Consider the following 9,441-nt stretch of genomic DNA (forward strand, 5'->3'; position numbering starts at 1 on the left):
TATCATGTAATCATCTCAGTTAACCTCAAATTATGTCCAAACAATGCTGGGTTAGGGTTATGCTGCTGGTTTTTTAACTTTTGAAAGCACAAAATGTTTTATGTGTTTCTGTGTGTTACACTTAAAAAAGCAACTTAATTTTAAATGTTTTGCAACAACAGAGGATCTACAGAGTGTCTAAGTTCATATTCTGGAATAAATTTATCACATGAATCATTAAGAGGTTAGAAATCCACCAATGACTCTGTACAAATAGAGGAAGAAACAGAGTCAGAGGAAGAGGGCGGGCTTTACTTGGTGTCAGTGAGAGAAATGAAAAAAGCTGAAATGAGTGAGAAGGACGATGAAGGAAACATCTGTGCTGTGTCTGCTCTGTAAGTAGAATCTCTGTGTTTGTTTGAATTCTTGTACTTTGACTGTCTGCTCTCCTGATAACTGATGATGGAGGAGAAGACATGAAAAACATCATTTTCTTTATATCTCCACAGTTCAGTCAGTGCACCTACAGTGACAATAATGATGATTTAAAGAGATGTTTAGATAAAAAGGAGCAGAGACTGATAAAATATGTTTTCTCAGACAGAAAATTTGGCGTATGAGTTTTATCGGGGACTCAAACTTTGCCTGAAGTGTGGATGTGATTGTGTGATTATTGTTATTGTGTTGTATACATTGTTATCCCATCATTGGACGTTAATGACATTTTACATTTCAACACTGCTGCTCAGCCAGTGACAGCTGCATCTCTGCAGACACAAAGAAAAATTAGTTAAGAAGATGGATGATCTCAGACAAAACATTTCTTTTTTTATTGTTCAACCTCACACACTTTTCAGTCTTTTGCTGTGCAAACTGTACTTGAAACATGTTTCTGGCATCAAATAGAAAATGAACAGATGAATCAGAGACGAGTTTGTGTGTTTGTCAGCTGTTTGTGTGGAGTTGTTCTTTCTGTTCACCTCAAATCAACCTGAGTGTCATTTCTCTTTAGTTCTGATCTCACTGCTGAGCTGCACAACAAACCAAGGTCAGTAACCTTCTTCTGTCACAGTTTAAACCTGAGAAACTCTGACAGGTTTTACACATTTGGATTCAAACTTTCAGTAAAGATCTCAAAGACGTGATCATCAGTTTTTCATATTAACCCTCACAGCTCGTCTGACTGTGAGTCCCAGCAGCTCTCAGTTCTTTGAAGGAGACTTTGTGTCTCTGAGCTGTGAGGAGGACGACAGCTCTGCTGGATGGACTCTGAGGAGAAACACAAGCAAACGACAGAGGACTCAGTGTGGAGATGGATGGGGAAGATGGTCTGGTTCTTCCTGTAACATCACTGTTTTCCTACTGGACAGTGGAGTTTACTGGTGTGAGTCCAGAGAGGGTCCCATCAGTAACATGGTTAACCTGACAGTCACTGGTAAGCTGAGTGTGTGGAGTTAGTGTTGATGAAGCTGTGTGTAAATGGATGAAATGCTGTAGTTTGTCTCTGTGTTGAGGTGGATCAGTGATCCTGCAGAGTCCTGTCCTCCCTGTGATGGAGGGAGATGACGTCACTCTGCTCTGTAAAACAAAGACCACTCCCTCCAACCTCCCAGCTGCTTTCTATAAAGATGGCTCCCTCATCAGGAAGCAGCCTACAGGTCACATGACCATCCAGCATGTTTCCAGGTCTGATGAAGGCCTCTACAAGTGTGACATCAGCGGTCATGGAGAGTCTCCATCCAGCTGGATCACTGTCACAGGTGACACACTCACCTGTCTGTGTTTCTGCAGCTTTCAACATTCATAATAAACTAATGATTATATGTTGTTCGTGTAAGGGAAACCTACAACCACATCTCCACTTACTCCCACACCTGTATCTACATCCAACTCTATCCCTACATCAGCGTCTCCTCCGCATCTTGTTCTTCCTGTGTTAATCTCTGTTGGATCCGTCTGTGTTGTGGTTCTACTGGTGTTACTGGCTCTATTGGTGAGAAGAGATGTTGACCGGAAACCTGAAGGTGAGTTGTTTGTCAGTCTGTATTACCTGCACTGCATTGAGATGGCAGCCAGTTGTTTTGAATTAAAATAGCTCATTTGAATAGTTTGATTTAAATTTGGTTCGTCTGTATTTCATCTGGCCCAGAGAACATGTGTCAGAGCTGTAACTGCTCAGATGTGTTTGTTTGGTGGTTGGTTTCGGTGGACACACAAGTTGTCAAGAAATTGTAATGTTAAAGGTATGAAGAGAAAAAAATATCGTCATGTGTTTTTCTTTTATTCTGTCAGACTGGGTCTTAATGTGATGATTTGTCTTCATTAAATATATTTTTATTAACTCCTGCGCGTAAAACCACAGCAGCAACTTCCTGCTGGTGAAAGTTAAATGCCGAGTGAAGCAGGTGAGAGTTTGTGGGCTTGTGTTTCGTGTCAGTTGACTTGTGACATGATGAACACTGTGGAAACACAATATCTATCTGTCACCATCACTACAGCAGTTTCTGGACACTTGCAACACAGAAAAAAAATGTAACATACATTAACTGGAAGCACTGTGTCTGGGATCTCAGGTGGTTTCCAGTCTCAGCTGAAGAGTTTTGTTGGTTCTGGTTAGACTTCTCACTGCAGTGTGTGCTACTTTGGCTAATAACAGTTTTCATGTTGTGACAACATATTTGCTCTGTGGTGAAGTGTGTCTGATTGTATTGAAAGAAGATGGCAGCTTTGTGGACACCAGCTTCCTTTTTCACACAAAAGCCGACGGTTCCTTTTATTCAGAGGTGTTAAAACGAGAGAAAAAAAAGCAAAAACCTGCTGCTCTCTGTAAAAAACGGTGTGACTTTTTTAGACATTACAAATAATAAAGAAAATGTGCAGATTTCATACCTGCTGTAATTTAAATGTGTTTTATTTTGCAGAGATTTCTACAGCTGTAGTTTACTCAGCAGTGAGAGCTGAAGACGTCAGTATTGGAGACAAAACCATCAGAAAGAGGAGTCCAAGGTACAACTGCTCTTTAACAGAGACAACCTGTTTCCACACATCATGCTAAGCTAAGCTAAGCTAAGCTAACCACATCACTGCTCAGTCTTCGAGCTCAGACTTGTGAGCTCTCTGTGACAAATGATTTCCTGTTAAGTTGTCTAGTTCATTTAAAGAAACATGAGCAGCAAGATGTGAGCTTCGTTAAATTCACCCCTGCTGGTCTTGAAACAATGCTGAACAACAACTATGATATTACGTTTTTATTAAGTTTTAATACATTTTTATACAACAAATATCATCACAGTAATAATAATAATAATAATAATAATAATAATAATGATATATATAATCTCTGTGAGCCAAAAGCTCAGAAAGCAGAGTGCTCCAAACACTATCACAGTCTATTTGTATTTGCTGTTGTGTGTGAATGATGTCACAGAGGCAGGGTATCAATATGTCCATCTCAACCATTAAAGCCCCACCCACATGCTGTTTAATCAACCAATCAGAAGAGAGTTTTGATTAAAGGGACAGGAGTGAACACAGTTGGCATCAGACAGAGGCTGCACTAAGGCCCCATGTAAAGAAGGATTATACTGAACTGTGAATCATGCAAAGCTACTGTAGTAGAAAAGAAAAACATGCAGCTGGAAATTGGCAGAAAAGGTTCACTTCAAATGTAGAAATACAGCATCTGTTATGTAATATCAGATTAAAGATACCCAAACTTACACTGATGTTCAAAATTTATTGGATATCATTTTTGTAGTTTTGCATCGATGCACCAACACAGCAGGTTTAAAATCAATTAATCAAGATGTGATTGAAGTGCAAACTTTCAACTTTACTATCGCATTAATTGTTTAGGAATCAGTACAAGTGAGGTAGGCCATCAACAGTCTGAAGACAACCTGCACAAGAGCCAAAAGCCTCCATAAATGATAGAAATGACTGTCTTGGTCTTTTCTGGGGGAAATGTACTAACGGAGTAGAGAAGGTCGTGCTACAAGGTCTCTGAGTTGGTAAAAATAAGGTGAATTGCTGTGAATATCTTATATCAGAAGGTCAACCCCAACCAACATCTGAATTAGACAACAATTTTATTTAAATGGAAGCTCTGTGATTTGTATCTGAGCTGGTTCCCAGTAAAGTCTGAACTGGGACTGTCTGTGATGCAGAGAGGTGGAGATTGGAGGTCTTGATTAAACTACAAAGCTTGTAATCATGTTTCCTGTTGTTTGAACTGTGTGTGTTTGTGTTCAGGCTTTAAACCAGAGCCAGACGTCGTCTACGCTTCACTGAAGTAGTCCACCAGTCCAACCACTGACGTCCAGCTGCTGGTCTCTAACTGGTCCCCCCAGCACCTCAGACCAGAGGACATCCACATTGAATTTTACAGAAAACCCATAGACCCATAGACTCAAAAATCGCATCATGGATTTTTTAAAGTGTCCTTTAATAAGGAATCACAACTTCACGGTTTTATAAAAATGTTTCATGTCTTAAAAAAATATGCTTTTTATGTGTTATGTCTCTTTTGTAGAAGTGAAATGAGTTAAACAACTCAAAAAATACATACAACACATTTTAACTGGAATTTAAAAAAAAGTATTTTGCAGCAAATCCACAGTAGGAAAATAAACATGTGATTTGTATTTTTTTTTATTTTATTTCTTAGCACTTATTCCCATGGCAAACACCTTGCTTTGAGGGTTTGTTCTCACTTGTTTTCAGCATCGATGCAGACGCTGTGCCTTCCTGATCTGTCACATCTGGTTTCGTTATGATTGAATTATGATTATATTACTGTCAAATTTCAGACAAAGCTGCTGAAGATGATTCACATACACTGATATTAAAGTATCACACACCAACGGCAGACAGTCAAACAAAGCAGAAGTAATTTGGGGGACCCCAGGGTGAAGTGTGAACCGTATGTTCACTTCATTCAAACATGGAGATTTGAATCTCTCTGTTTTAAATCTCCACTGCTTTTTCCAGCCTTAACATTTTTAGCAACATCATGTTTGTCTTTATTGCCAACAGCGATTCAGTTTTGATGAAAGGGTGTAGTGCTAATTTATTAGCTAGTGTCAGATAGTTTGGTTATCAAGCTGCTCCCATAGACTGTAAGGGGTCAACAGAAAGGCACTGATAGCTGCTAAATAGAGCTTTGTAACATAAAAAAAAGATCCTAGAATTAAACTTACCAGAACTGATAAGGTTTGTTTATGCAATAAGCCAAATTTTATTGGTTAGACATTTGCATTAAAAATACCCCCAAAGCACAAACATGGCTGAACCATTGGCTGAGGTGAAGCCTAACAGACAGTTGGCAGTTACAGCAGCCTGTGTCCATCCACCTCTCAGTCAAAGAGGCCACGCCCCTAATAATGCAAACTTTCAGCCTCATTAACATTTGAACAGGTGAGTTATAAAGGCATTCACCTCATGCACACTTCGTATGAAGGGGACTGTTAGCTATAGAGACCAAATATATTTTTAATAGCAGGTTGTATAAATTTTTATTTCTGCTGTAAAGTTGAACATGTTCACATGAGAGTCTGTGGAGAGTGACTGACTTTATAAAGCTCAAGTGGACATTAGAGGAACTGCAGCGTTTGGTGCTCTTGGTTTGTTCAGTGTTGTAGTGGGAGGAGTCAGAGACACTGAGTTGGATGAAATTGAGATTTAATGTTAAATTAGGTTAACATTAAATTAGATTAAGATTAATTACGTCATAGAATCAAAAGTAGCTGAATTTAAGAAACAGGAAGCCTGTGATGATGTGTAAAATAAACCCAGTTTGGATTGTGAGTAAATGATTTTACATTTAACAGCATGATGGTATCAGTCAAATATATATTAGTCTGTCTGTAGATTTTCACACCATCCTAAGTCCTGTGTGTTTGTCGTCTGTGGTTAACACTAACGAGTCTGCAAATGTTTCTGAGAAAGAAAAGAAGCTTCATCTACGTGTGTTTGAACACAGACGTGTTAATTTTAAATAGAGGAAGAAACACATGTGAGTTATTTGTAAGAGCATTTCTGTAAACTCAGACAGAACAAGGCTGTTATCATATTTATTAAATATCAAAATATATTTAATTATTGTTGTAAATGAAGCACATTTCCTGCTGTATTATTCACAGTTTTCGTTTTAACATTTAGTCTTTCATATTTATGACACCAGCATCTTACATTCCTTCTGTCTCAGCATCTAAATTCTGAGCCCACCTCTGTGAAGTTCATATTTTAATAGTGACGACCTGTTGGTCTGATTGGCTAACATGTGAGCTGACTTTAATATTCTGTTAGTGCAAATAACCAACATTCAGCTGCTCTGAGGAACTTGTTGGGATTTAGAGATTCTTTTATTGTTACCATATAACCTGCCTTATGATAAATGCATTAAGAACATGTTCTACAGTATTATTTTATCAGTAATATTTCTTATGGGGTTCATAATGCATTGAATATGTTTGTCATTACATTGACCTTTCTATTCACAGGTTGAGTTCATTCTATACACATTGCATAACTGTGCTTGTTTAGAGTTGATGTTCCATCCAAGAGGGTTTTAAGCTTCACTGGTGAGAGTGTCCAGGTGATACATGTTGAGGGAAGATGAGAACATAGCAGGTTAATTGCATGCATGCTTACAATACACATATTAATCTAGTAGCAGGCCTGAGCGAAGGCCCAAGTGTCTTCTGCTTTTCTTTGAGACCTGCGCTAATTCTGTCTACTTAGTGATTGATGACGAGGGTCCATTATTAGCCCTTAGAGACCCTGAAGCTTGAAGTTTATTACCTTAAAAGGCAGGTGTTATAGAAAAGAGAAGTTACATGACTGTTTATAGTTATTAGAGATGTACAAGGTGTACCCTTGTCTGTAAACAATGTATTTTTGACCTGTGTTGACGTACGTGGAGGCGTGATCCTCCCTGCTATAAAACCAGCATTCAATGTATTTTTGTCAGAGGAAGACATATGCTGATGGTTCCTCTCCTGTGTTAATAAACTCATCGTTTGATTGCACTTGTCCGGTGCCTCCGTCGTTTGTTGTTCTGGTCTCCAATTGATTGATCTCGCACGATAAACTGAATGATCTACATTCTCTTTGGAAAAATACCTGCACTCACCGACCGATGCATCATTATGAATACTGTTTAAACACAGCTGTAACCTGCAGTTAGTGTATAAAAATGTGTGAACAAGAAATTTTCTTCTTCGTCTGAATACAAAATATTTAAGGATAAAATCCAGATGAGAAGTTTCCACATAACTAAAGCTGCTTCTGTCACACTGAGGATGGACTGAGGTGCTGCACCAATATCAGATTAAATTATTGTGAACTATGAATTCTGCAAAGCTGCTGTGGACAGAGAGGCTGCAGACTCTGCTGGTGCTTCCTGTGTTTAAGTCTCACAGCTCGGCCTGTTGAGGGGGAGACAAGAGAGACATAAGCTGATGGTCTCTGTGGGTTAAAGGTTTGGGTTTTGTTTATTTCATCCATGTCTCACAGATAAAGTTTGTGGATTGTGGAAGTGCTGTGATGTGTCACTGAGACTGTTTCCAGTAAAGTCTGACCTGAAACTTTGCTTTTCACTCTTCTACCATTTGACTGATGGAAGATCTAGAAAATTTTACATGGGGAGGCAAAGTGTGTGAAGATCCTCTATATGTAAATGCAGTCAACAAAATATTCCCAGATACTTAAACTATTTATTGTATCAAACGCTCTTCTAAAAAAACAAAAGCAAGGTGATTTTTGACAAGTTTTTAAGTAGAAATATTTCACTCACACCCTGCAGCACTTCCTGCCATTGCCTGTGCACCTTTGTTGCAGCACGTGGTCAATTCTGATGGTAAACAAGTCCAGGAGAGTCGTGCTGTGTTGAGGTCATCCGAGTGAATGTGTGTGGGGGGTTAATAATGATATTACAGGTAATCAAATGTTTTGCCATACCTGCACTGTTTCAGTTGTTGTTTATTCATTTTTGTGTGTTGTTTTATTCTGCAGCGGGGCACAGAGACTGATCCAGCTGCAGTCTAATCAGCACTGAGAACAGTTATGAACAAATAGTCATCAGATAAAAGTGGACCAGAGGGACAACTGCACTTTATTCTCAATGCTGGACAGAACCAACCAGATGCTGGTCTCTAACTGCTTCCAAGTGCACCTCAGACCAGAGGAGGGACACAGTGAGACCAGAAACATCAGAGCTGTGACGTTTAGACCAAAGCAATTCCTGCACATCCACCGAAGAGGTTTAAATCTGAAGATGACAGCAGGAGAAGCTCTAGTGGTCATATATAAACCATGTGTGAGGATGGTGTTGATGTAAAATGTGAATCATAGTGTTCCAGTCAGTCATCAGTGTGTCTCTGCACAGCTGTAATTAAAATGTGTTCAGAGGGCCTCAGTGTCTGAATGGTTCCAGTTCAGCTCCATAACAGCAGCGTCCCTGGTTTGATTCCTGTGTTTCAGCTCATATCTGCCTCTCTCACTGAGGGGGACGTCCACACACACACACACACACACACCACTAACTCTGTTTAAACCAATAGAAAGCTGGTGCTCAGAGGAAGAGGGCGGGCTTTACTTGGTGTCAGTGAGAGAAATGAAAAAAAGCTGAAATGAGTGAGAAGGACGATGAAGGAAACATCTGTGCTGTGTCTGCTCTGTAAGTAGAATCTCTGTGTTTGTTTGAATTCTTGTACTTTGACTGTCTGCTCTCCTGATAACTGATGATGGAGGAGAAGACATGAAAAACAAATCAGGCTGAATTCAAGTTCAAACACCACGAGGACCAACTGCAGGTCTGAAGTTTAACAGAGTTACTGATGAATTTATGAGTGAAAAGCTGAAATAAAATGTTGGTGTTTGTATGAACAGAGCAGAGGACAGACCTTAGTTCAGTACTAGTTGTTTGTATGTATTCAATGTAACTATAATGTAACTTGAAGGACTTCCTTCTTCTACAGTAACTACAGAAGCAGCTCATGAGGCATGAAATGATGTGATCAGTTTTATTTTATAATTTTGTTCATCAAGAAGTTGAAAAGTGAAATCCTGGAGCCTCTGGTTTAGTACGAGCAGCTTTTTGCTGACCTGGTTTAGATCCACTTTTCCTCTGACAGGAAGATCAAACTGGGCTGTAGGCGACACGACATGGAGAGTTTGAAGTTTCTGTCTTAGAGGGAAACATCAAATAATTCAAAGTTGTTCTGAGTGATCACCTTTGTGTGTTTATGTCAAATCAACCAGAGTCTCATTTCTCTTTAGTTCTGATCTCACTGCTGAGCTGCACAACAAACCAAGGTCAGTAACCTTCTTCTGTCACAGTTTAAACCTGAGAAATGCTCACTGATATGACCTGATTGGGTTCATGTTTCACAATGTAAAGTATAACAGATCATCAGTTTTTCATTGTAACCCTCACAGCTCGTCTGACTGTGAGTCCCAGCA

At 39.3% G+C, this 9,441-nt stretch overlaps 1 long non-coding RNA gene across 1 annotated transcript; it reads left to right on the top strand.

The window, feature by feature from the left end:
• Window positions 1-1,681: 1,681 nt before the first annotated feature.
• On the top strand, window positions 1,682-4,352 carry LOC112846077 (uncharacterized). The gene is made up of 4 exons (XR_003218894.1): window positions 1,682-1,739; window positions 1,818-2,003; window positions 2,901-2,985; window positions 4,231-4,352. It is a non-coding gene; the product is annotated as an uncharacterized LOC112846077 (long non-coding RNA).
• The last annotated feature ends 5,089 nt before the right edge of the window (window positions 4,353-9,441 follow it).

The sequence above is a fragment of the Oreochromis niloticus genome, linkage group LG3, assembly GCF_001858045.2.
Source record: "Oreochromis niloticus isolate F11D_XX linkage group LG3, O_niloticus_UMD_NMBU, whole genome shotgun sequence".
NCBI classification, from domain to species: Eukaryota; Metazoa; Chordata; class Actinopteri; order Cichliformes; family Cichlidae; genus Oreochromis; species Oreochromis niloticus.